Source organism: Oncorhynchus masou, unplaced genomic scaffold (genome assembly GCF_036934945.1).
Source record: "Oncorhynchus masou masou isolate Uvic2021 unplaced genomic scaffold, UVic_Omas_1.1 unplaced_scaffold_2297, whole genome shotgun sequence".
Taxonomy (NCBI): domain Eukaryota; kingdom Metazoa; phylum Chordata; class Actinopteri; order Salmoniformes; family Salmonidae; genus Oncorhynchus; species Oncorhynchus masou.
Genome location: NW_027008764.1, coordinates 13,526 through 37,441, shown reverse-complemented (window position 1 = coordinate 37,441; position 23,916 = coordinate 13,526). Strand labels below are relative to the sequence as shown.

Sequence of the window (23,916 nt, the reverse complement as noted above, 5' to 3'; positions counted from 1 at the left end):
TTCCCATTCACACCATATTAAGAATTATCAGGGGTCATATAGTGGCAAGTCAAATTCATGGACTTTTTCAGACACTAATATTAATTTACTTGAAGCCCCGTATGAAAACCCTGAATTATAGATATATTTTTTTTTTTCACCTTTATTTAACCAGGTAGGCTAGTTGAGAACAAGTTCTCATTTGCAACTGCGACCTGGCCAAGATAAAGCATAGCAGTGTGAACAGACAACACAGAGTTACACATGGAGTAAACAATTAACAAGTCAATAACACAGTAGAAAAAAAGGGGAGTCTATATACATTGTGTGCCAAAGGCATGAGGAGGTAGGCGAATAATTACAATTTTGCAGATTAACACTGGAGTGATAAATGATCAGATGGTCATGTACAGGTAGAGATATTGGTGGGCAAAAGAGCAGAAAAGTAAATAAATAAAAACAGTATGGGGATGAGGTAGGTGAAAATGGGTGGGCTATTTACCAATAGACTATGTACAGCTGCAGCGATCGGTTAGCGAAAGATAAATATAGAAACAACTAAATGTGTCTGAATATTAGTACAATATTAGTACACATGTATCAAGTACAAGTATGGAGCGAAAACAAGCAGGCACTTGGTCCTCCATGGAATGGGTTTGATATGTGAACCGATTACTCTGCATTAATCGACGCCATTCCATGCAGTTGGCCTCTCTCTCTCCAAATGATGAAGGATAACTTCAGTTAGCTTCCCTCTATTTTGCGAAAACTAGCAGGCACTTGGTCCTCCATGGAATGGGTTTGATACGTGAACCGATTCATCTGCATTAATCGACGCCATTCCATGCAGTTGGCCTCTCTCTCTCCAAATGATGAAGGATAACTTCAGTTAGCTTCCCTCTACTTTGACACTTCATCACACAGCCTCATGTCGCCATTTCACCACGAGCAACTCCTAGAACCTCCTAGAAAGACGACCGAAACCGTTGAAGCCGCCATTTGACGAGCCTCGTCCGAACCATCTTGATCTCGCGAGCTTCCATTGACGAAACAGTGCATGTAAACTCGCGAGAACAGGATGGTTCGGACGAGGCTATGTATGTACATACACTCAGACAAACCCAAAGTCTATCTATGTGACTTGTAAAATTGTTTTTAATCACGTTCTTCACTCACTCGGTTAGACTCCAAAATAACACATACAATTAAAACTATTACCAGACGTGAAACGGATTTGTTACCTAGCATGTTATATATTCTTTCGACATTAGAAAGTTTAAACATGCTATTACATACCTACAATGATACATTTGAAACGGACACAACCACTATCGACACAACAGCACAGTTCTGTCGTTTCGACCCGGTACTTCCTGTTCCCCACTTGGATAGTGCAGAAGCGTCATCTTCTTCTCTGGTATACTGACATTTACACAAATATAACGTGTCTACCGCCACCTACTGTACGGTTAGTAAACTGTAGAAAAAGAAACACGTCCAATATTGAAAAGGGGAAGGGGAACAACGACCTCAAAACAAAATACAAATATAGATAAATAAAAACATCCCACTCCTTCAGTCACAGTCCTATTCAAATCACATCCCAACACAGTCTCATGGGCCTCGTAGGGAGGAACAGCTTCAGTCTGTATTCCCTGCAATCAGTGGTGTAAAGTACTTAAGTACAAATATTTAAGTGCCACATCAGTAGTTTTGGGGGGTATCTGTACTTTACTTTTGATATTTTTGACAACTTCTACTTTTACTCCACTACATTCCTAAAGAAAATAATGTACTTTCAACTCCATACATTTTCCCTGACACCCAAAAGTACTCGTTACATTATGAATGATTAGCAGGACAGGAAAACATTTAAATTCGCACATCCCTACTGCATCTGATTTGGCGGACTCACCAAACACAAACACTTTATTTTTAAATTATGGATGTGGTCTTAAATTCAATCTGGAGTGCCAGAGTGCGCTTGGTCGTTCTTAATGTAGTGTCTTAACACTTAGTACTTATTTATGTAATAAGAAAGACTCGGAATACAAGCAATTGAACTGGAGCTTCACATTTACTCAAACGAGTTAGTACCAGAGTAACATAGAACAACACTGCGCATGACAAGGGTGCTCCCGCCTTAAAGGGGACATCAGTAATTAACAGAACATAACATTCCTTCTCTTATACAATCAGAGTTACTTATACCAAACCACAACTGAAACATTTCCCAGAACCTGTTGTAGTTATTTTGCATCTTTTAATTTGATCTTGAACAGTTCGTTTTTATTTGTTTGTTTATAAGTCTAGTCTGTCTGGTGGACGGTGCCTTCGTTCTGGGTAGTGCCTCGGATTGTCTGGAGGCTCCTGAACATCCTCAGTGTCTGTCTGGTGAACAGTGCCTTCGTTCTGGGTAGTGCCTCAGATTGTCTGGAGGCTCCTGAACATCCTCAGTGTGTGCTTGTTCCATTATAGCTTCTGCTATAGCAGCACCTTCATCAACACGTTCCCTTCTTTCAGCCTGGGGTCTCTTTACTGCCCCACCGTCCTCTACAGTTCCCCGTGTGTCACTCTCAGGATCTCTCTGTGCCTGTTCTCTCTCGATTGTTGTGCTGTTTTCCGTGGAATGCATTTGGTTAATGTGACGCCGCCACAATATGTCTGGGCTCACTTGAACCTGGTAAGTTCTGGGTCCCGTTTGTGTGTGTACGGCCCCTCTTGTCCATTTCCCTCCTCTTCTGTAGTCTCGCACCATCACTTCCTGTCCTGTTTGGAGATGACGCTCCCGGCCACCGGAGAGCATCTTGGCTTGTTTGTTCAGCACTTCATTACACCTGTTTGGCTTCATGATGTCCAGCTGTGTGCGGAGAGGCCTCCCGAACATCAGTGCGGCTGGGCTTTCATTTGTTGTGGCATGTGGGGTGTTTCGGTAGGAGGCCAGGAACTTGGCCAGTTTTGTTTGCAAAGTCCCTTCGTCTCGTTTTGCTGCACGGAGTCCTTGCTTTAGGGTTTGCACAAAGGGTTCTGCCAGCCCATTGGTGGCAGGGTGGTACGGAGCTGAGGTTGAGTGTTTGATTCTATTTACTGACATGAATCTTGTAAACTCGTTACTTACAAAAGCTTGCGCGTTGTCACTTACCAGCTGCAGTGGCAAAGCGAAGCGTGCAAACGTTGTTCTGAGACACTCTATCGTCTGAGCTGAGGTGGAGGAGTCAGTGCAAAACACCTCTGGCCATTTGGAATGGGCATCCACTATAACCAGAAACATGTGCTTTTCAAAGGGACCAGCGTAGTCCACATGAACTCTCTGCCATGACTCTGTGGGCCATTCCCATGGGTGGACTGGGACAGGAGCAGGCATGTGAAGGGTTTCCAAACATCCGCTACAGTTCTTTGCCATGTTTCTATCTGTTGATCCAGACCTGGCCACCAGAAGTGGCTCCTTGCGAGCAGCTTCATTTTGACAATTCCAACATGACCTTCATGTAATTTCTGCAAAACTAGATGTTGGCATTTCTGGGGTATCATGACTCTCATTCCCCACATCAAACATCCTTGGTACGTTGTAATTTCGTTTCTCCGCTGGAAATACGGAGTCAGCTCCTTTCTGCCAGTACACTTTTGACAAGGTCACATTTTTCCTTGTCTCCTGTTTGATAACTGTGCTTGTGACTGGTAGTGCCTCGAGCTGAGCGGTATGGAACATGTCCACTGCATCCACCCTCCTTTGTCTTTCTCTTGTACACGGCAGTCTGGATAATCCATCTGCATTTGTGTGGAGGGATGACGGCTTAAACTCAATGTTATACATATGACTGGCAAGAAACAGGGCATATCGCTGTAACCTGGCTGCTGTCATTGACTGGCAAGGAACAGGGCATATCGCTGTAACCTGGCTGCTGTCATTGACTGGCAAGGAACAGGGCATATCGCTGTAACCTGGCTGCTGTCATTGACTGGCAAGGAACAGGGCATATCGCTGTAACCTGGCTGCTGTCATTGACTGGCAAGGAACAGGGCATATCGCTGTAACCTGGCTGCTGTCATTGCCGGAATGCCTTTCTTTGGACTTAAAATGGAAAGCAACGGCTGGTGATCTGTAACCAGTGTGAAACACTTGCCATATAGGTATGGGTTCAATTTCTTGCCGCCCCACACTAGTGCCAGTGCTTCTTTGTCCATTTGTGAGTAGTTTTTCTCTGTTCAATGTTCGCGACACGAATGCAACTGGCCTCTCTGACCCATCTTTCAGTGTGTGTGAAAGGACGGCACCTAAGCCATAAGGGGACGCATCACAAGCCCACTTCACTGGCATTTCAGCGTCGTAATGCATCAGGACCTGTTCAGATGTTATGAGCCGTTTTGCCTCCAAAAATGCATTTTCACACTGCTCTGTCCACCGCCATGTCCTATTCTTTTCCAGGAGCTGATTTAGAGGCTGGAGTACTGCTGAAAGGTTTGGGAGGAATCTTCTGTAGTAATTGATCAGTCCCGTGAAAGATCTCACTTCTGTGATATTTTGTGGTCGTGGTGCCTGTACCACTGCTTCGATTTTGTCCTGTGTTTTGTGCAATCCATTGCAGTCAATCTCATGTCCACAGAAGACAATCTTGTCTTTGAAGAACTCACACGTCTTTAAGTTTGCCTGTAGACCAAACTCTTTCAGTCTTTTCAGGACCTCTTCCAGGTTAGCCAGGTGCTCTTTGTCGGTGCGTCCTGTTATGATCATGTCATCCAGGATACACTAGATTCCTGGGATTCCTTGCAAAATCTGGTCAATAGTTTGTTGCCAAATAGCTGGGGCTGATGCAATGCCAAAAACCAGGCGGTTATACCTGTATAGACCTTTGTGTGTGTTTATTGTCAGGTACTGTTTGGAACTCTCTTCAACCGGTAGCTGCAGGTAAGCCTGTTTCAGATCGATTTTACTGAAGTGTTTCCCACCAGCTAGTGCAGCAAAGATGTCATCCAGGCGTGGTAGGGGGTATTGGTCCACATGCAGCATTGAATTCACAGTTACCTTGAAGTCCCCACACATTCTAACAGACCTGTCTTTCTTCACAATAGGAACTATGGGTGTGGCCCATTCGCTTCTGTCCACTTTCGTCAGGATCCCTGTATCCTGCAAGCGATCAATTTCCGCTTCCACCTTTGGTCTCAGGGAGTATGGAACAGATCTGGCTTTGCAGAATTTGGGGGTTGCATCATCTCTTAGTACAAGTTTTGCTGTGAAGCCTTTTACTGTTCCCATCTGATCACTGAAAACTGTGTTGTATTTCTTCCGCAAGTGTTCCAGTGTTTGGTCTGTACCATTCTCTTTGGACTGGAACGTGTGGAGCATTTTCAAGTCACAGCAGTTCAGCTTTATTTTTGAAAGCCATTCCCTGCCAAATAATGGGGGGCCAGTTCCAGGCACCACATACAGCTGTAACTGCTGTGTTTGCCCCCCATAATGCACTCTGACCTGCAACGCCCCCATTGGGCTCAATCTCTCTCCTGAGTATGTCTTCAGCAACACGTGTGTTCTTCAGCTTGATAGCCTTAAAGTGCTAATTGTAGACAGTAGAGGAAATTATAGACATTGCAGATCCTGTGTCCAGCTCCATTTTGAGGGGTTTGCCTTCGAAATCTGGTGTCACCCATATTATGCTACTGCTGGGAGAAGTCACTGTGTTTAACTCCATTGTACCAATTAATCGTTCATCTGAATCACTGCCACTGTTCTCTGCTAGTGCATTCACAGACCCTTTAATTTTCTCAGTTTTCCTGTTGTGACTGAATTTTGCTTTGCATGCTCTTTGAATGTGCCCCCTTCTACTGCATTTGTGACAAATTTCGTCTTTGAAACGGCAGTCCTCTGCTCTGTGACCATCTCTGTCACACCTGTAGCATTTTTCGGCCACACAGGGTCACAGGGTCATAAATCAATTACTTTGACCTGTGCCGTCTACTTTATTCTCTCTCCCCAGCCCAGTCATGTGAAATCCATAGATTATGGCCTCTTATTTAAAATGACTGATTTCCTTATACAAACTATAAATCTTTGAAATTGTTGTGTTTAAATTGTTCAGTATAATAAGACTTCTAGGATGTATTGTATGTTACGAATTACAATTCTTACGTTATTTTACACATTGCTATTCATACAATATGTTACGAACTTGTAATATGTATGATATGCTAACATACGAAGTAATAGCTAAAAAGTAGTAAGTAGTTGCAAAGTTGCTGATTAGCTAAAATGCTACAGTCCTCCTTGATGAGGTTCTAAACACAGCAGCCTTTGGCTAGAAGTTTGAGTTACAAGCCCACCCTTCCACAGAGCAGGAGTAAGACTTCTCTCCTGTGTGTTAAGTTGCTATGGTGAGAGAAACTCACCCAAAAGTCAGAGCAGACGTAAGCAGGCTTCTCTCATGCGTGTTCTCTGATGAACTATTAGTTTGGTTGCTGTTTTGAAGCATTTTACACAAACAAGGCAGGAGTATGGCTTCTCTCCTTTATGTATATGTTGGTGTGTGTTTAAGGTATCCAGTCAAGAGAAACTCACCCCACAGTCAGAACAGGAGCAAGGCTTTTCTCCTGTATGTGTTCTCCGATTAACTTTTAGCTTAGCAGACATAAGGCTTCTTTCCTGTGTGTGTTCTCTGGTGAACTTTTAGCTCATTTGATGTTTTAAATTTTTTTCCACAGTCAGAGCAGGAATAAGGCTTCTCTCCTGTGTGTATACGTTGGTGTGTTTTTAAGGTGCCCAGCTGAGAGAAACTCGCCCCACAGTCAGAGCAGATGTAAGGCTTCTCTCCTGTGTGTGTTCTCTGGTGAACTTTTAGCTCAGTTGATGTTTTAAAACGTTTTCCACAGTCAGAGCAGGAGTATGGCTTCTCCCCTGTGTGTCTTCTCTGATGAACTTTTAGATGAGTTGATGTTGTGAAGTATTTCCCACAGTCAGAGCAGACGTAAGGCTTCTCTCCTGTGTGTATACGTTCATGTGTTCTTAAGATGGAACATTTAGAGAAACTAGTTCCACAGTCAGAGCAGTAATACGGCTTGTCTCCTGTGTGTGTTCTCTGATGAACTTTTAGCTCAGTTGATGTTTTGAAGCATTTTCCACAGTCAGAGCAGAAGTAAGGCTTCTCACCAGTGTGTATAAGTTGGTGTGTTTTTAAGTTGCTCTGGTGAGAGAAACTCTTCCCACAGTCAGAGCAGGAGTAAGGCTTCTCACCAGTGTGTATAACTTGGTGTGTTTTTAAGTTGCTCTGGTGAGAGAAACTAGCCCCACAGTCAGAGCAGAAGAAAGGCTTCTCTCCTGTGTGAGTCTTCTGATGAACCTTTAGCTCATTTGATGTTTTAAAACGTTTTCCACAGTCAGAGCAGGAGTATGGCTTCTCTCCTGTGTGTGTTCTCTGATGAACTTTTAGATGAGTTGATGATGTGAAGCATTTTCCACAGTCAGAGCAGTAATAAGGCTTCTCTCCTGTGTGTGTTCTCTGGTGAACTTTTAGCTCATATAATGTTTTAAAGCATTTCCCACAGTCAGAGCAGGAGAATGGCTTCTCCCCTGTATGTATACGTTCATGTGATTTTAAGCGGGAAAGCTGAGAGAAACTAGTTCCACAGTCAGGGCAGAAGAAAGGCTTCTCTCCTGTGTGTGTTGTCTGATGAACTTTTAGCTCATTTGATGTTTTAAAACATTTTCCACAGTCAGAGCAGGAATAAGGCTTCGCTCCTGTATGTATAAGTTGGTGTGTTTTTAAGGTGCCCAGATGAGAGAAACTCGCCCCACAGTCAGAGCAGAAGAAAGGCTTCTCTCCTGTATGTACACGTTCGTGTGATTTTAAGTGGGAAAGTTGAGAGAAACGAGTTCCACAGTCAGAGCAGAAGAAAGGCTTCTCTCCTGTGTGTGTGTTCTCTGATGACGTTTTAGCACCGTTGATGTTTTGAAGCATTTTCCACAGTCAGAGCAGGAGTAAGGCTTCTCTCCTGTGTGTATTTTTAGGTGTATTTTTAGCTTTGATAGAAATGGGAAAATCTCTTCACAATGTGGGCAGTGATGAGACCTCTTTGCTCTCTGATCTTCCTGCTGTTGCTCTCTGGATGTGGAGAATGTCTCAACATGGTATCCTGTGTGAACATCAGAAAAAACAGTCAGTTGGTGTGATATACATGTTAATCAAATGTATTTTATGAAGCACTTTTTACATCAGTAGTTGTCACAAAGTGCTTAACCTGTCTGGCTCAAATCCCATAATTAAAATTATTTTACACCATTTTAAAGATAAACTTCTTGTAAATCCAGCCACAGTGTTCGATTTCAAATGGGCATTACGGCGAAAGCACACCAAACGATTATGTTAGGTCAGCACCTAGTCACAGAAAACCATACAGCCATTTTCCAGCCAAGGAGAGGTCTCATAAAAGTCAGAAATAGCAATTAAATTAATCACTAACCTTTGATGATCTTCATCAGATGGCACTCACAGGACTTCATGTTACACAATAAATGTGTGTTTTGTTCGATAAACCTTTATGTCCAAAAACCTCATTTGAAATTGGTGTGTTGTGTTCAGAAATGCATTGTCTCAAACAAACATCCGATGAAAGTAAAGAGAGCCACATCAAAAAACAGAAATACTCATCATAAACATTGATAATAGATACAAGTGTTAAACATACAAATACAGATAAACTTCTCATTAATGCAACCGCTGTGTCAGATTTCAAAAAGACTTTAGAGATCTGAAACAATGCCTAAAGACTGGTCACATGTTGAGGAAGACAGATTTCCACTGGGTCCTAAGTCTTTGTATGGTGGATAGGCTTTCAATGGAAAAACAGACTTTCAAAATTATAGTACTTCCTGGTTGGATTTTCCTCTGGCTTTCGCCTGCCATATCAGTTCTGTTATACTCAGACATTATTTTAACAGTGTTTTCTATCCAAATTGACTAATTATATGCATATCCTAGCTTATGGGCCCGAGTAGCAGGCAGTTTAATTTGGGCATGCTTTTCATCCAAAATTCCAAATGCTGCCCCCTACCCTAGTGAAGTTAACTTCTTTGGGGTAGGGGGCAGTATTGGGTAGCTTGTATGAAAAACATGCCCAAATTAAGCTGCCTGCTACTCAGCCGAAAAGCTAGAATATGCATATAAATAGAACATTTGGAAAGAAAACACTCTGAAGTTTCTAAAAATGTTTGAATGATGTCTGTGAGTATAACAGAACTCATATGGCAGGTAAAATCCTGAGACAAACATCCTACCAGGAAGTGGGAAATCTGAGGTTTGTAGTTATTCAACTCAGCTCCTATTGAAGATACCGTGTGATGTTAGTTACTTTTCACTTCCCAAGGCTTCCACTAGATGTCAACAGTATTTAAAACCTGTTTTGAGGATTCTACTCTAAAGGAGGGGCTCATAAGGGCTCTATGAGTGAGTGGTCTGGCAGAGTGCCACAGCCTCAGTCTGGCGCGCTCACGTGAAAGGTAGCTACGTTCCACTTCATTTGTACAGACAAAGGAATTGTCCGGTTGGAACATTAATGAAGATTTAAAAACGCCCTAAAGATTGATTCTAAACATCGTTTGACATGATGCTACGGACTGTAACAGAACTTTTTTTAACTTTTCGTCTGAAACTAGTGAACGCGCTTAGCGAGTTTAGATTGTGTACTGAACGCGCCAACAAAAAGGAGCTATTTTGAAATAAATGTACATTATCGAACAGAACAAGCGCTTATTGTGGACCTGGGATTCCTGGGAGTGCATTCTGATGAAGATCAAAGGTAAGTGAATATTTATCATGTTATTCTGACATCTCTCGGCTCCAACATGGCGGACATTTGTTTGGCTTGATTTTGTTGTCTGAGCGCCGTACTCAGATTATGCCTTTTTGGTAAAGTTTTTTTTAAATCGGACACAGCGGTTGCATTAAGGAGAAGTGTATCTATAATTCCGTGCATAATTCTTGTATTTTCATCAACATTTATTATGAGCATTTCTGTAATTGATGTTGGTTTCTGCAAAAATCACCGGATGTTGTGGAACTACTGAACGTAACGCTCCTATGTAAACTCAGATCCACTCTTTGGTTGGAAAATGGCTGAATGCTTTCTGTGACTTGGCTCTGACCTAACATAACGATATGTTCTGCTTTCACCGATATTTCGTTTTTGAAATCGGATAGTGGTTGGATTAACGACAATTGTATCTTTAAAATGGTGTAAAATACTTGTATGTTTGAGGAATATTAATTATGGGATTTCTGTTGTTTTGAATTTGGCGCCCTGCAGTTTACATTTGGGCAGTTGAAACCTGGGACTCTGGCGTCCCAAACGGTCCCAGAGAGGTTAACAGAAACCCATCCTAAAATCCCAAAGAGCAAGCAATGCAGATGTAGAAGCACAGTGGCCACAAAAAAAACTCCCTAGAAAGCAGGAACCTAGGAAGAAACCGAGAAGGAACCAGGCTCAGAGTGATGACCAGTCCTCTTTTGGCCATACCGGGTGACAGGTAGCCTAGTGGGTAGGTGGGAAAGGTTGCAAGATCGAATCCCTCGAGCTGACAAGGTAAAAATCTGTCGTTCTGCACCTGAACAAGGCAGTTAACCCAATGTTCCTAGGCCATCATTGAAAATAAGAATTTGTTCTTAACTGACTTGCCTATGTCCAAACGCTAGCAGGACACCTACGACAACATCCGGTGAAATTGCAGAGCATGAAATTTAAAATACAAAAATCGGAATATTAAACATTCATGAAAATAGAAGTGTTTTACATAATTTAAAAACTTCTTGTTAATCCAACTGCGTTGTCAGATTTGAAAAAGACTTTACGGAGAAAGCATACCACGCGATTATCTGAGGACAGCTCCCCACATCAAAATACTTTTTCAACCAGCACAGGCGTCACAAAATCACAGACAGCAATTAAATAAATCACTTACCTTTGAAGATCTTCCTCTGATTGCAATCCCAAGGGTCCCAGCTACACAATGAATGGTTGTTTTGTTCGATAATATCCTTCTTTATATCCCAAAAGTATCCGTTTAGATGGCGCGCTTGATTCAGTAGGTCACTCGTTCCACATGCACACAAACGAATCCTAAAGCTTACCGGTAAAAGATACCAAAGATCGTCCAAAAAAGTCAAACAAAGTTTCCAATTAATCCTCAGGTATTCTAATATGGGAATAAACAATAATATTTAAGACGGAGAATAGTGTGTTCAATAGCAAAGATAAATAACAAAGAGCGCACTCTCGTTGATGCGTGCAACATGACTACTTTTCTAATGGGGGACATCTTGGAAAAACTACAAATACTCATTTTTCAAAAAACAAGCATGAAACCCTTTCTAAAGACTGTTGACATCTAGTGGAAGCCAAAGGAACTACAATCTGGGTCCTATCAATTTGAATATCCCATAGGCAAGCATTGAAAAAATCTGTGACTTCAGAAATAAAAATTCCGGATGGGTTTACTCAAGGTTTTCGCCTGTCATATCAGTTCTGTTATACCCACAGACATTATTTTTACAGTTTTATAAACTTCAGAGTGTTTTCTATCCAATGCTATATATGCATATCCTAGCTTCTGGGCAGTACTTTAAGCAATCCAGTCATCTGAAATTCCGGCAGTTTAAGAAATTAAATAAAGGTTAAAACAGTTTTTTTAAATAACTCTTAATGGTGAAATAAATGAATAAATTCTAAAGTTACAAATGTCTATGTGTTTTTTTGTCTCAAATCAAAGTGATCAAAATACAGTGTATAATCTATTGTAGTATAAGATCTCGCATGTGTATAGAGCCTCTGAATAGTGTCAGTTTCTTCACTGTTCATTGAGATTGGTGTTTTGCTACTTGCCCAGTTGAGGACTTGTGAGACGTCTGTTTCTCAAGGGTTGTGCCTCCCACTCCTCTTTCTATTCTGGTTAGAGCCAGTTTGCACTGTTCTGTGAAGGGAGTAGTACACAGAACTGCACGAGATCTTCAGTTTCTTGGAAATATCTCACATGGAAAAGCCTTCATTTCTCAGAACATGAATAGACTGACGACTTTCAGAAGAAAGGTCTTTGTTTCTGGCCATTTTGAGCCTGTAATCGAACCGACAAATGACCCAGATACTCAACAAGTCTGAAAAAGGACCGTTTTATTGCATCTTTTATTAGCGCCACAGTTTTCAGCTGTGCTTAACATAATTGCAAAAGGGTTTTGTAATGATCAATTAGCCCTTTAAAATGATAAACTTGGATTAGCTAACACAACATGCCATTGGATCACAGGAGTGATGGTTGCTGATAATGGGCCTCAGTACACCTATGTAGATATGACATACAGATATCTCCATTTTTAAAAATCATCCGTTTCCAGCTACAATAGTAATTTACAACATTAACAACGTCTACACTGTATTAATGGTCAATTTGATGTGATTTTAATGGACAAAAAAAACATACTTTTCTTTCAAAAACAAGGACATTTCTAAGTGACCCTAAACTTTTCAACGGTAGTGTATGTATTCAGTTCAGTAGGCTGTATGGGAAGGGGAATCAACTATTCTAAAACTGGGAAGGAGTCAAAAACTAATAAGAGGCAAAAGTGGTGAAAATGATGAGTTATATCATCCTCCACTCAACATCACAAGGGTGATAGTAGAATTTGTGTTTAAAGTAATGACTAAGATATTTCACCTTGAAACTGTATCACTGTGTGTGAAATCCATTAGACACATAAGACTATAAGTTGATAATATGTGCAGCGTTGACAGGATATAATTAGAACATTGTGTTCCTTACAGGACATTCTGTCCCCACCCGGAGAGGAGAAACTGTTAGGCTTGTCTATCATGAAACATGTTGCAGAATATGATAAACAATGTAAATGTACAGTGGAACAATACAGCCATCCAAAGGCGGGGTGGGGTTCTCGACTGATGTGTGTATAAAAGATGGGCTCTGAACTTGAGAGGGCAGAGCTCTCTGAATAAAGAACTGATCATTTGTATGCTGGGGCTCTGTTTATTAAAACTTAGAGCCTTACAACCTCAAGGATACAGATGGAGTTATAAAATAGTTCAGTTAGAACATTGGGGTAGAAACGACACAGACTCATTTCATAGAACTTCAAAACACTGGCAGTTTGTCTACTCCACTTCTTTAGTCTACTCTCTGATCACTCCAGATAGCCCAGTGAATAAAAAAAATGCTGGCAATACTGTTGTCATCCATACAAGTCTTAGCAGCATGAAATAACATCTACAATGCATTCAAAAAGTATTCAGACCCCTTGGCTTTTTGTTTTTGTTACATTACAGTCTTAATCTAATTCTCATCTGTCGACACACAATACCCATAATGACAAGGGCAAAAACAGGTTTTTAGAAATAACTGAAATATTACATTTATGTAAGTATTCAGACCCTTAACACAATAGTTAGTTGAAGCACCTTTGGCAGCGATTACAGCCTTGAGTCTTGTTGGGTATTCTTCTCTTTCACTTCTCTTCTCTTTCTGTTTCCAATGATCATCCTTGAGATGTTTCTACAACTTGATATATACAAAATATCCACTATTGTTCAAACGTTTGGGGTCACTTAGAAATGTCCTTGTTTTGAAAGAAAAGCACATTGATTGTCCATTAATATAACATCAAATTGATCAGAAATACAGTGTCGACATTGTTATTGTTGTAAATGACTATTGTAGCTGGAAACGGCAGATATTTTATGGAATATCTACATAGGCGAACAGAGGCCCATTATCAGCAACCATCACTCTTGTGATCCAATGGCATGTTGTGTTAGCTAATCCAAGTTGATCATTTTAAAAGGCTAATTCATCATTAGAAAACCCTTTTGAGGGCCTCCCGGGTGGCGCAGTGGTTAAGGGCGCTGCACTGCAGCGTCAGATGTGCCACCAGAGACTCTGGGTTCGCGCCCCGGAGGTACGCTGCACAATTGGCCTCGCGTCGTCCGGGTTAGGGAGGGTTTGGCCTGTAGGGATATCCTCATCACACACCAGCGACTCCCGTGGCGGGCCGGGCACAGTGCACGCTAACCAAGGTTGCCAGGAGCACAGTGTTTCCTGTATGCCTAACTTGGTGATTGAGGGTATTAAACATTTTCAGCATTCTTGAGACAATGTGTGGGCAAAGGCAGGTGTGACAAGTTAAATGTTTTGCTTCACTGTGAAGTCTTGAGTTGTTCAGGGATGTGTGATGTCAGAATTACAGAATTCAACCTAGCAATAGACTGGTCATAACTTATATATGAAGATAACTTATAGGTAGAACCAGCTCTTACCATGACTAACAGTTGTCCTAATCTTCTCCTCCTCTTCTTCTTCATCTTTAATGTTGACATTCAGCTCCAGTGTTTGACTGCAGTCTTCCAGCTTCACTGATGCCATCTCTGGATCCTGCAGTGCAAACTGGGCTCCACTGTCACAATCAGGACCCAGTGACTGTAGGTTTGGACTCAGTGTGGAAGGAGAGTGGCAGGCTGGGTTTGTCCTCACTGTTGATGTTACCGGCCTCAGACTTAATCTGAGTCGGCCTGTAGTAATAAAGACAAACGGACACAAGAGTTATTTTCTTGACAGTTCTGGCACTTTACTATGTAAAAAATATTATCTATTTTTTCTTGATCAATTATCTAATTTCAGTAGATCAGGTAGCTAATCCCTGACAAAACATTCATTCACGTTAGACACAAAGTACACATTTTAAATAGCACAACATAAGTGCACTTAATCTATAGTAGATTTCCTAAATTCACATAAATGCATAAATGACTCAAAAACCATTTAGTACAAGATCACAGTATGTTTCAGGCAGCACTATGTACTATTTTCCTGAATAACCTTTTCTTCTCTATATTATTTCACTCACAAAAACCAAATGTATTTCCCGTTCACACCATATTAAGAATTATCAGGGGTCGTACAGTGGCAAGTCAAATTCAAGGACTTTTTCAGGCACTAATATTTATTTACTTGAAGCCCCGTGTGAAAACCCAGAATTATAGATAAATATAGAAACAACTGAATGTGTCTGAATATTAGTACACATTACTGCAGTCCTCCAGAACTGATAATCATTACATTCAGCTTCAAAACTGTAGAGCAACTGAAATGTTCTCTCTCTGATGAGGCACTACCTGCACTGAAGTCCGTTGATGCAGACCTCCTATGGTATCATGGAGGTCCACAAACAAACGTTTAAGGTCCATGTCTGTCTAATTCTGTACTAAGAAAATAAAACAAGAAATCCCTATTAACTTCTACCACACCCTCCCCTTCCCCAAAAACCCTCCCACACCCCCCAATAAACTATATCAATAGATCCCTTTCTGTGTTTGCAAACATTGGGGTTTATATCATGCTGAGACAATCCACCCCCAGATTATCCAGTTTATCAAAAACCATACCGACAGTAACATCTGTTACCCCCAACAACTCTGCTGCAGTTTACAAGATAACTTTAAACCTGGTATTTCTGCTTTAAACAATCCAAGTTGTTGATAAGCTTAGCTATGAATGCTATGAAGTAAATTGTATTCACTATTAAAGAATCCTTTGTCACAGCATATTTATGGGCACAAGATTTCTGAACAGGCCTCGAAACCATGTCAGGACTAGTAGAAAGACCAGTTCTGACAGTAGGTCCTCTTACTACGGGACCAGCCATGGAAGCTCCATCAGTCTGACAGTAGGTCCTCTTACTACGGGACCAACCATGGAAGCTCCATCAGTCTGCACTGTAGTTCCACCAGTCTGTCTTACAGCCTCTGCATATGATACATCAAGACAGATTCTATATCGCTGAGCATCTCTCTGCACCTGGCATCCACCAAATGCTGCTCTGTGTCCTCCCCACAATTGCAACACTTAACAGTCACATTGCTCCAACATTCACTGTAATCATGTTCCCCACCACACTTGGCACATCTTTTCACTCAACAGTTACATGTCCCATTCTTTGGCATTTAAAAACACTGATGAATCACCATTGCTGATCCAGTTTCAACTGTTCTGCTATGGAACCCTGACCTGTTCACCGGACATGCTACCTGTCCCAGACCTGCTGATTTCAACTCTCTGGAGACAGCAGGAACGGTAGAGAAACTCTCAATGAACGGCTATGAAAAGCCAACTGACATTTACTCCTGAGGTGACCTGTCGCACCCTCGACAACCACTGTGATTATTATTATTTGACCCTGCTGGTCATCTATGAACATTTGAACATCTTGGCATCGTTATGTTATAATCTCCACCCCTCATAGCCTGGTTCCTCTCTAGGTTTCTTCCTAGGTTCTGGCCTTTCTTGGGAGTTTTTCCTAGCCACTGTGCTTCTACACCTGCATTGCTTGCTGTTTGGGGTTTTAGGCTGCGTTTCTGTACAGCACTTTGTGACATCAGCTGATGTAAGAAGGGCTTTATAGATACATTTGATTGGTTGATTGATGAGGTTGGGTCAAAATCACTGACATTGAAGCTAAGGAATCCTATTATGTACTTTTCCAGACAAAACCTTCTAACACCTCAACAGCAACGATAAGCTTTCACTTCTTTAACTTCTTTCCTTCTGATCAACCTTTAGGCTTCACATGTTCTTTAACAATATCATCCATGGACATAGATATTGGGACCTCAGAGATTATTACTCCCTTCAATGTAGCATCAGCTCCAGGGTCAAGGCTTCTGAGCTTCGTCCCATTATGATTTTCCAATTTCATGAATCTTCCCTTGCTGAACCTGACTTGCACAAGATATTAACAATCTACCATTTTTAATTGTTTATTTCACCTTTATTTAACCAGGTAGGCCTTATCAGAACACGTTCTCATTTACACAGCTGCATCCCAGTTTAACTTCCTCTTTTTATGGCCTTGGTTAATCAGGGTGTGAATGAGGCCCTGTGGTCTTCTCAAACACCATCCCAACTTTCCACTCTAACACATTATTACTCAAGCTCCCTACCTTGGGCCTCTAGTTACTATACTACATGCGCCCCTGCTTCCAGTATCATTATCGCTGTTCTTCCTATGTCTTCCCACTACAGAACATTCACATACTAGGCCCTCATCCTCCTGCTCCATCTCATCAGAACTGTCCCCCACATTGATCGCATTCCAGCACCGCTGTTTCTTCTCAAACTATCAATTTCCATTTTTTCAGGGGTGTCAAACTCATTCCATTGAGGGCCGAGTCTCCAAGGGTTTTATTTTTTCCCCCATTTCAATTAAAAGCTAGATAATCAGATGAGAAGAGTTCCTTTCTAATTAGTGACCTTAATTCATTAATCAAGTACAATGGTGGAGCTAAAACCACGCAGACACTTGGTCATCCATGGAATGCGTTTGACAGGTGCTTCATCGCATTAATCGACGCCATTCCATGCAGTTGGCCTCTCTCTCTCCAAATGGTGAAGGTTAACTTCCGTTAGCTTCCCTCCATTTTGACACTCCATCACACAGCCTCATGTCGCCATTTCACCACGAATAAAATCCTGGACAAACGACCCAAACCGTTCCCGCCATTTGACTTGCTTCGTCCGAACCATCCTTTTCTCGCGAGCTTTCATTAACGAAACAGTGCATGTAAACTCGCGAGAACAGGATGGTTCGGACGAGGCTGTATTCCAGCTCATTAACAAAATTTTACACAAAACCAGGGGAAAAAAACAAGTAAAAACGACCTCAAATAAGTGGAATCTTTATGAAATTACTTTGACGAAATTATGTACATACACTCCGATAAACCCAAAGTCTCGTTATGTGACTTGTAAAATATGTTTTAAACACGTTAAACACTCACTCGGTTTGACCCCAAAATAACACATACAATTAAAACCATTACCAAACGTGGTAATACCTTGACTGATTTGTTACCTATCGTATTATATATTATCTCGACATTAGCAAGTTTAAACATGCTATTACATACCTACAGTGATAAATTTGAAACAGACACAACCACTGTCGACAAAACAACACAGTTCTGTCGTTTCGACCCGGAACTTCCTGTTCCCCAATACGACGTGTCTATCAGCGTCATCTTGTTCTCTGGTGTACTGACATTTGCACAAATAAAAGGTGTCTGCCTCCACCTACTGTAAGGTTAGTAAACTGTAGAAGAAAATACATTTCCTATGCGGAAAAGGGGAGGGGGAACAACGACATCAAAACAAAATACCTAAATAGATAAATAACATCAACTCGTTCAGTCACAGTCCTATTCAAATCACATCCCTACACAGTCTCATGGGCCTCGTAGGGAGGAACATCTTCAGTCACAGTCCTATTCAAATCACATCCCTACACAGTCTCATGGGCCTCGTAGGGAGGAACATCTTCAGTCAGTATTCCCTGCAATCAGTGGTGTAAAGTACTTAAGTACAAATATTTAAGTGCCACATCAAGCGCTGCTGCTCCAGTTTCAACTGTTCTGCCTTATTATTATTCGACCATGCTGGTCATTTATGAACATTTGAACATCTTGGCCATGTTCTGTTATAATCTCTTCCCGGCACAGCCAGAAGAGGACTGGCCACCCCACATAGCCTGGTTCCTCACTAGGTTTCTTCAAAGGTTTTGGCCTTTCTAGGGAGTTTTTCCTAACCACCATGCTTCTACATCTGCATTGCTTGCTGCTGGGTTTTAGGCTGGGTTTCTGTACAGCACTTTGAGATATCAGCTGATGTACGAAGGGCTATATAAATAAATTTGATTTGATTTGATCAGTAGTTTTGGGGGTATCTGTACTTACACTTTTGATATTTTTTGACAACTTCTACTTTTACTCCACTACATTCCTAAAGAAAATGATGTACTTTCAAGACCCAAAAGTTCTCGTTACATTTTGAATGATTAGCAGGACAGGAAAAGATTTAAAATCGAGCATCCCTACTGCATCTGATTTGGCGGACTCACCAAACACAGTACTGTATTTGTTAATTATGGATGTGATCTTAAATTCAATCTGGTGTGCCAGAGTGCGCTTGGGCTTTCGTAAATTCTAGCTTGCTAGCTACTTTCAGTACAAATGAGAGTACTCTGACCATTTTACTCGCCTTAGCAGAATTGGTTTGGCTGTGTTCATGTTATCCAGAGCATTGGTGACTTTAACTGTGCTTCAGGCAACAATTTAAAAACGTTTTTTTTGCCGACGCTTACTGACACCGTCCGTATTCAAGGGGTGTTGAGCGTTTGTTTTTCATCAATTATTCTGCCCTCTGGCACTCAGACGAGAGTGGTCGGAAATCGGAGTATACAGCCAGAGCAAATTTAGGAACGCAGGCTATGTCTGAGTGCTGGAGTGTGCCCCTTACAGGTTAGGATAATTAAAGTGGCAGGTTAGGTGAATTACCATGGTAGGTTAGGAGACTGAGGTTAGGGTTAGGAAAAGGGTGAGGTATTTGTTTACCATGCAGGTTAGGATAATTAACTTGGCAGGTTAGGTGAATTACCGTGGTAGGTTAGGAGACTGAGGTTAAGGTTGGAAAAAGGGTTAGGGTTAGCTACAATGTAACAGATGTCAACAACTGTTGTCCCAAAGCAAAAGAAACGGCCACGGGCCAATGGGGAGGATCAATTGGTGTAAACTTGATATCATTAAACACCCAATATCAGAGAACGCCCCGAATTGCGGTCTGCAATTACACCTTTTTCGGATCAAGGGGCCAGGCTTCCAGTCAATAAGCATGCTTTCCACTGTGCTCAGAGGGCATTTTCGGTACTGCAGTTCAGCTGAAGCACGGCCCAATTCCCATTGACGGCCCCATAGCGAAGTCACGTATTCTCATCAAGTCTGTAAACAAAACATCCTTTGAATTACTCAAGTAAATGGCCATAGTCAGATTTTTTCCCCCCTCACTCACAGCCAAGGTTAACCATTTAGGTTCATGATATGAGGTGGGTGAGACTATATCACATGCAGATGCTGAAGGGAAAACACACCTCTTGATCTGCCTGTTTATAATGTAGGTCAAGGAGCAGCCTCGTCTCATAGACCAGATGTAACATAGTAAATATGAATCAGAGACTCTCAAAATAGTGTGATATGTTACATTATGGTTCCATAAGACAGATGGTTACTTAATAAATGGAATTAAGTGGTGCTGTACTGTATCAGCGAGCTGAGCCAGTTGAAAGTATTGACAACAGTGACATATTGTTGGTGACTGTGTGCTCCTGAAGTGCTGTGGCCCTGTGTGCTCCGTCATTAGTTTTGTGTTTATTATTATTTTACTTCTGGTACCCTCCTACCTGAGAGGCATGAGGCCAGTGTGGCGTTGCACTGTTAAAATCATCCCAGTGTGGAGATGAAACACCTGTGTGTTACAAAGCCACATGCTCTGTCCTCTCTGCTCTACCCAGGTGTTTTAATGTGGATAATACAGAGATAATACTAATACAGTGAACCATTGGACATGCATTTTCCATTATGCATTGTGTTTATCACTTCAGTTCCTTAAATGTTAAATTTAAAGCATATGCAGGGCATCCCTAGACTTTTTCCACATTTTGTTGCGTAACAGCCTTATTCGAAAATTGATTAAATGCATTTTTTACTCCTCATCAATATACACACAATACCCCATAATGACAAAGCAAATTTAGCAAATTCATAAAATGCAGCAAATTTATTTAGCAAATTTATAACAATGAACACCTTATTTGCATAAGTATTCAGACCCTTTCCTCAGACTCAAAATTGAGCTCAAGTGCATCCTGTTTCCATTGATCATCCTTGAGATGTTTCTACAACTTGACTGGAGTCCACTTGTGGTAAATTTAAATGATTGGACATGATTGGAAAATGAACACACCTGTCTATTTAAGGTCCCACAGTTGACATTGCAAGTCAGAGCAAAAAACAAGTAATGAGGTCAAAGAAATTGTCCGTCGAGCTTCGAGACATGTTTGTGGCGAGGCACAGCTCTGGGGAAGAATACCAATACATTTCTCAAATCTCTGTTGGCTGGGCTCCCCGCTTGTGCCGTCAAACTCCTACCCCACGTTGGGCGCAAACCTTTAAGGGCACCCGAGTGGCTGTCTAAGAAACTGCATCTCAGTGCAAGAGACATCACTACAGTCCCTGGTTCAAATCCAGTCTGAATCACATCCGGCCATGATTGTGAGTCCCATAGGGAAGCTCACATTGGCCCAGCATCGTTCGGGTTTGGCCAGGGTCGGCCGTCATTGTCAATAAGAATATGATCTTAAATGACTTGAATTGTTAAATAATGATTCAGTTAAAAAGTGGGATGCATGTCAGCAAAGCCACTACACAACACAATACTAAACAATACATTAATTGCACAATAACGGTGCCCACAAACTGATAGGGCCAACATAAAGGTGACCCAACAGCATAGTCCCAACAACTTACCACTGCTACACCTGGCTATCAGCGGAGCCTTGTCTGGCAACGAAACAGAAATTCATCCTCATTTCCTGCTTTTAAAATGTACTGTTTTTAAAGTAACATGGCTGACTGACTTAAACAAATGTGGTTTCTACAGGCAATTGAGATGCACAAACTATGGCATAAGTGGACGACAAGCAGATAAGATGCAATCCATAATTTTGATTAAGACATTAATGAGCGAGCTAGGCCGGACGTTGTCAATATAACTATTTGTTCAGCACTTTTGAAATGCACAGCGACAGAATTCAGAACATGGGCCATTCTTACAGTGTTCTCCCTGTACGCCAACTCAGAACCGTAGAATAAATTAAGGAGCATATAAGCAGACAATGAAAGCTCTTACAATATTCAATGATTACATTTCTCAAAAACATGTTATAGGCTTCATGTCAACCACCAAGTCAGAACAGTAGGCAAAATTAAGAGGTGAAACAAGACCAAAATATTAGGGTGAGGCACATGGTACTAACATACTAACATCTTACTGCACAACATACACTTGGTATTACTTTCTTAGCTACAATACACACATCTCCCAGGCATGTTACATCATTTATGCAGAAGCATACATGACATTTTTGGACTCACTTTGTTGTGCTGTGCTCGCTTGAACAGGAAGGTGGCGCGGCAGTCCTTCGTGGGTTTATTTTGTCATCAAACTTCATCAAAGTCTGGCATTCTCTGGATTTGTGGTGCTTCAAGACAACTGGGAACTCAGGAAAAAAATGATGACGTCAGTGATCTTCAGGTTGTAGCTGTAGAAAGAGGCCCGAGTCCCCAATTTACAATTCCGAGTTGGATGAAAGTTCAAAATGTATTTTCCCAGTCGTAGCTTGCTATTTCCTGAGTTCCCAGTTGTCTTGAACTCACTCAAGTCAGATTTTTCAGTACTGAGGTAAGTTGTTTTGTGCGCGTCACAAATCAAGCTTCATTGACAGCACGGCCAATGTTGAATGTTTACAATTTTAAACTAGGAAAAAGGCCCCTTAATCTTAGACTTGGGACCACACAGCAACTCCCCTGAATAGCAGGCTAATCATTGCTTTGCAATGCTGCAGTTAGCCACTGATTCCTTCCAAACCACTCATTGTTTAATTTGCAATTTGATGTTTATGTCCAATGGCCGATGAGCACCGATATAACACCGTTTTATCTATAATTTCTCTTCATATGACAAAGATTAAAAAGGATTTGCCAGTAGATTGTCGACTTGATTCATGATGATGACTGCTAGCTCAGATGTCGAAAGTATGATGCAATACATATCAAATCAAAGCGACTGTAGATATCACATGATTTGATGTTATTTTATCTGTGGACAATGACCTTGAGCCTTCTTGGATGGGCATTTCTAATGTAACTCTCTCGCAGCACCCAAGGGGCTTGAATTTTCAAGTACAACCCTTTGACTTGGCAGTGACGAATTGTCCCCATGAATGACAGAACACTGAGCCAATCATGGCGCAAGGCTCCGTATTTTCTGCGGGCTTGCCCCACCTCCACAGAAGGCTGAAGACCTGCATTTTGGAGCTGCCTTACTCAAACATGTTTGTATGCGGCTTTATTAACATATGTTTTTTTTTTACATTGTTTGCAAACAGATAATTTATTTCACAATGTTTTATCACTATAACTGTGGGGCTCAAAACAGGTGGCTCACCTGCCCTGAATGATGGGTCTCCACTGAACTTATCTAGAACACTGCAGTCCATCTGGGTGTTTAACATTCCCAAGATCCCCCATGTCACCCTGCTCCTCCATACATTCCACTGGCGTCCAGCCGAAGCTCACATCCACTACAGGACAATGGTGTTTAGTTACGGTGCAGCAAGAAGAACTGCCCCATCTCTACCTTTAGGCTATGCTCAAACCCTGGATCCCAACCCGAGCGCTCAGTTCTGCTACCTCTGGTCTCATGGCCGTCCCACTGCTACAGGTCAAGCTCCATCTCAGCCCAGTCAAAGCACTTCTCTGTCCTGGTACCCCAATAGTGGCACCGGCTTCCCTCTGATGCTTGGACAGCAGAGTCCCTGCCCAACAGCCCCAAATGGTCTGAAACAGCTACGTCTTTAAAGAGTACCCCCCCCCCCCCAAAATACAAATAATAATAATGCAAACAATAATAATAATAATGTGACACTGACCAATTGAGGAGAAATGTGTTTACTGTGATATGTGGTTGTTTCACCTGGCTATCTTAAGATGGATGTACTTAATGTGCTGGTGACATCACAGGGTCAGAGAACTCCTGACTGTCGTCATACAAAAACACTCCAGGCACTCAGCCCATAAGAACCATTCATACTGTCAGATCTAATATGAAGAACTGAATACAACCATAAGAACCATTCATACTGTCAGATCTACTATGAAGAACTGAAAACAACCATAAGAACCATTCATACTGTCAGATCTAATATAAAGAACTGAATACAACCATAAGAACCATTCATACTGTCAGATATAATATGAAGAACTGAATACTAAAGAGAAGAAGAGGTTGACCAG

The 23,916-nt window shown here is 41.6% G+C and overlaps 1 protein-coding gene and 1 pseudogene across 3 annotated transcripts in view; both read right to left on the bottom strand.

Annotated features, from left to right (window-relative positions):
- The window catches only part of LOC135533258 (zinc finger protein 208-like), a 38,595-nt gene extending 37,260 nt beyond the window's left edge, over positions 1-1,335 (bottom strand). For all 3 annotated transcript variants that reach the window (XM_064960664.1, XM_064960663.1, XM_064960665.1), the window contains exon 1: positions 1,276-1,335. The gene's annotated coding sequence lies outside the window, so the exon portion shown is untranslated. The remainder of the gene's footprint in view (positions 1-1,275) is intronic.
- LOC135533259 (zinc finger protein OZF-like) lies at positions 597-17,987 on the bottom strand (annotated as a pseudogene).
- Positions 17,988-23,916: the final 5,929 nt, after the last annotated feature.